Raw genomic sequence first — 5,240 nt, 5'->3', positions numbered from 1 at the left:
TTTTATTGTCTAATAGGATATAGTTTTAATGTCAAAGCAATGACTCAAGTCTGATAGAAACAGAAAAGTTGCAATTATGGTATGGATAGAGGATAAACGTTCTATATGCCTCGCAATGATGATGCCTGCAACATGCAAAATAACGGACTTCAGTCGTTTGATTCGTCCAAATGACATCCTTAACACAAATTTCAATCATGTTCTTGCAAGAAGCAAATAGAATTTTGACTTTAAAACTAAAGATTCAATGAATTACCAATAGTTATATGGTGTTTGTGGTCTATAATGTGGAGCTGTCTAATTAGGACACATATTCTTAAAAAAAAAACAAAAAAAAACTTTTTTTTAAATCTTAGTTTTGCATATATCCTTGCCTCTCTTTTTGAAATTGAAAGTTAAGTTAAGTTACTTTTAATATAGGAAATAAAATTTTCACATCCGGCTTTGAAATTCGAACATGCAATCTTAGTTTGTACAGCCTAACACTGCACCACTGGAATACCAGGTTAAAGTATCAGAATTTTAGTATTTAACACTATCCTTAACGAAGTGAAAGTAAAAAATAATTAGCCTGCTTTCGTTTAAAAATTAAGTGTCGATACAACATACAATTGTTGAAAATCTCATCATTTTGAGCAAATAGAAGATGATATCTGCCATTTTTTTTCTTAATATATACCGGTTCCGTTATTTCAACAAAAGTGTTTTCGGTATTTCCATAACCAGGCACTTCAGAAACAATGTTCTGTTACATCTATTTCAACTTCGCTAACAATTTCATTATCTTTTTGGGTTTTTTTTTGTCTCTTTTTCAAGTAGTTTGGTAAGAAATGTACCACAAATTTAGAGTTTATCATTGCGTTGGTACTTTTGTACACGGTTTACTCATACTAAAAATAGTTACCTTCAAAATACACGGCATAGTTTATAAGTAAAATTTCCCTCGAAATCAACAGTATGTTTTTCCATACTCGAGGGAAATATTGAGTTCAAATTAATAAAAAAAAATGGTTTTCACAGAGTATATGTTGTCCGTTAGTGGAGATTTGATACCAAACTGTACTCAGTAGAAGTTTAAGGCACCATGAAACACACAGCTGTGATATAGAGTATGTATTTGAGCCCTCAACCACTGCTGTACGTAAACAAATGTCAAAGATTAAATACTTTACGCAAGCTAGTTGCCCAAAAACATAGTCCATTGGTACCAGAGTACCGATAGGAACGTGAAGGGGTTAAGTTTATATTTCTGATTATTCTTTCTTATTTGAAGGCGATTGAGCCTATTTAGAAGATTGTAATCTACTGCCTTCCGCCTCTCCAATCACAAACATATTGTAAATTGATGATTTATTTGCAAAAACTGTTTTTATAATTAATATCGTGTATTTACAAAATCATTCCACAATTTCCGCAAGCTTTAAGTTAAAACAAGAAGAACAAAATTATTAATAACAACATAAACAACTGTAAGTGTAAAATTAAACAAATTATATAACAGCAATCTTGAGTTTTGATCAATCCATACGATTTCAAATCTATAAATAAAGGCAACAGTAGTATACCGCTGTTCAAAACTCATAAATCCATGGACAAAAAACAAAATCGGGGTAACAAACTAAAACCGAGGGAAACACATTAAATATAAGAGGAGAACAACGACACAACACCGAAACGCAACACACAGAGAATCGGACCAAGCATCAGACAAAACACCACGAGAATAACAAAAATAACATGAAAACCAAATACATGAATTTAGGATAGACAAGTACCATATATATTTGTATTCCTGATCCCTGCATTACTGTTATACAGTTTGTTTTAAGAGAAGCAGATTGAAAAAGGTGTTTCCTTTCTCAATTTCAAAATGAAATCAATAGAACAAAATGAGTTTCACTTAGCGTTTTGTTGTGAGTTTGTTTATTCTACGTTGGCTAGAAGTAAAGGAAGTTGAGATCTCACAAAACATGTTACACCCAGCAACATGTGTGCGCCTGTTCCAAGTCGGGAGCCTTTGACCCTTGTAACTCTTTTATGATTTTACATTTTAGGTCATGGAGTGTAGTTTTCTAATGTGTTCCTTATACTACTGTTTTAAATTTAAGCATTTGAAGCACAAGGCACGATGTTGTGACACAGAATAATTATTAACGGAGGATCTGTTAACGTTTAACGTGTGTTCTTACTTTTTTATCAATACCACAATGCGATACCCTTCACACAGACAAGTGTATGTTTATTCACTTAGGCTGTTTATCAAAACTTTTTTTTTTATTAACTGCGCGACACACATTTCCGGAATATTATTCAATCATGTAAGGTACAAGATAACTTTATTACATGTCAGTTATGAAATCGATTTATAGCACAGCTGCAATCGTAATAAATTATTGATATCAAAGTCATCCATCCGATTTCAAAAACATTTATATCAAACATTCGCATTGTTTTAAGGGTACAACAAAGCGACTTCTGATGTTACAGGTTTCAGCTTGGCTCAGAGTAATGTCAATTAAAACGCATTTACGTGTATTCCGCTATGTTTTTCGTATCCGATAACATGTTTATCTAAGGGTCAATCTTCTTCACAATGAATATGCTAAGCAATCAATTTTAAATGAAAGCATATTTTGTCGTAAATGAATTCTAATCTATCCTAGACACCGTGACAATATTTCATGTACATGTATTTGATACTCATAAGACATGTACGCCTTCTTATTAAAAATCATTTCATATAATCAATTCTGATTCAATCTAAATCCCAATCTAAATATGCATACAAAGTTACGGTAAGATAGATTCATTTCATGTATTGTTATAATATGATATAATTTCAGTGACATAATTCTGCATTGTAAATTCATACTGAAGATAGCCCCAGTGTCTATTAATAAGAATATAACAAAGGAAATTGCATGTTTGCTTACGTGTACACAATCAGAATAATTTTCTACAGGAGTAAACACTATTTTTATCGATGCACAAATAAAACAGCTTCAATTTTCATCATGGCCGAAAGCATTTGTAATCAAATTTCAACATTGATTCCAGACATAAACATGTTAAACATTGAACTTGCTCTAACCTTGGAGATACTACTTGTCAACTTGTGTATTTTATATGTATTCGCTCAAAAGGAAAATCGTTCTCCTGCCACTGTTTTATTATCATGTTTGGCTGTTACTGATAGCTTAACTGCAGTTTTGACTGCAATCACCGATTTCTGTGGATAATATGTATTTCATGACGATACACATAGAATTAGTAAGTCGACGTACTCGAATGACAGTGTTTTGATATGGAATAGGACTTATCCAGGATGTGTAGTGTTTCATGTATTAGACGATGGTGCGTATGCTTTCCATATGACATCTGTATTAATAACAACTTTGTTAAGTGTTCAGAAGGCGTTTGCTATGTTGTTCCCGATGTGGGCTCAAACATACTTCACAGTTAAAACTTCTCTTATTGCCAGTGCAGTAGCATTATGTTGTTCTCTGTCTTTGTTTTTGCCTACAACTATTTCTTCATCAATAGAAATGTCCAATGCGTCTAATGGCACGTGCTGTTATTCTGACCAATATGTCTCAAAATATTTAAATAATGAAAGTTATATAAGCTGGTTAAATGAATCAATCATCGACATTCCGAGTCAGCTTGTTCAAAGTTTCCATTTTTTGTTTTGAAAATCAGACCAATATGATAATGCTGACTATCAGATTCGTGTCAATAAAGGAATAATGACATTTGGAAATGTCCGATATCGAAACAAATCATCGATGTTCTACCATAAAGCATAACTGACGTGACGTTGTCTTCATTTTTATGACAAAATTTCCCAATTGACCTTTGGATTCTGAAACGGCTGATTCCGTGCATTGCAATAGTCTGCTATCAATTATTGTGCGATTCTAAATGAGGACATAATCGACACCCTAGTTGTTGTGGTACATGTTTCGCATAAAAATCAGTTGTATCCCCGTTTTCTGGTACAAGTGTTGTGTGTATTAGTCATAACCTGATTTGCATGCAAAAAATGTCACTTGATGAAAAGGGTCGCTCTATTTAGCTACATTATGAATTAGGGGCAACAGTAGTTTAAGTTAATCTCAAATGACTTCTTTGGTTCACTGACACTTGTTTTTTTATATAAAATTTGAATATAAAATAAAATAATGTATCAAAGTTACGGAGTATATTTCACCAGATTTTTACAGTAATTGTTTTCCTGTTTAAAATTTACTAATCAGATTTCTATTTCATGCTTTTTTACTTTGATAATACTTTAAATTTACCGATATTCAATAATAATGAATTTTGGCGGCTGTCCCAAGTTATAAAAAATAACTCAAATATCAATCGTTGCGAATATATATCAAATAATATTTTCTTCTTTAACATGTTCAACTATATCAAGTAATTTGAAAATTTTGAAATTTAATCGCCGCGTACTTAAATGGATTTTCTGACGTCAAACACGTGAAGCAATGAATGTGGTTTTTAGATTTGATCAGAAGCTTTTTTGTTAAATATTTGTTTGTTTTGAGTTTGTGACACAGTGATGACTGCGGTACACATATTTTGACTATTTTAACTATAAAATCTGTTGTAAATTTTAACGGAATTACAAGTGAGAGGTTTAGTTCTATAAAACCAGGTTCAATCAACTATTTTCTTCATTTGAAAATGCCTGTACTAAGTCAGGTTGATGTCCATTCGTTTGATGTGTTTTATCATTTGATTTTGCCATTGGATTCGGTTTTTAATTATCCTCGGAGTTCAGTATTTTTGGGATTTTATTTAACGAAAGTGTCCTAAACAAGAATTTGTCCTCAGTACACGAATGCCCCACTCGCACTTTCATTTTCTATGTTCAGTGGACCATGACATTGGGATAAAAACTCTAATTTGGCATTAAAATTAGAAAGATCATATCACAGGGAACATGTGTACTAAGTTTGAAGTCGATTGGACTTTAACTTCATCAAAAACTACCTTGACCAAAAACTTTATCCTGAAGCGGGACAGACGGACGGACGGACAGACGAACAGACGAACGGACGCACAGACCAGAAAACATAATGCCCCTCTACTATCGTAGGTGGGGCATAAAAATTGTTTATAGTATTTGACAAAAGATACTAAGAGGCGATTGTTTTATACCTGTAAGACTGTCTACCCTAAAAGGCTACTTTAAGCTTTTATTCATAATGACTATAGCACCAATTAAATCA

This window comes from Mytilus trossulus, chromosome 14 (assembly GCF_036588685.1).
Source record: "Mytilus trossulus isolate FHL-02 chromosome 14, PNRI_Mtr1.1.1.hap1, whole genome shotgun sequence".
NCBI classification, from domain to species: Eukaryota; Metazoa; Mollusca; class Bivalvia; order Mytilida; family Mytilidae; genus Mytilus; species Mytilus trossulus.
Note: the sequence above shows the minus strand (reverse complement) of the source record.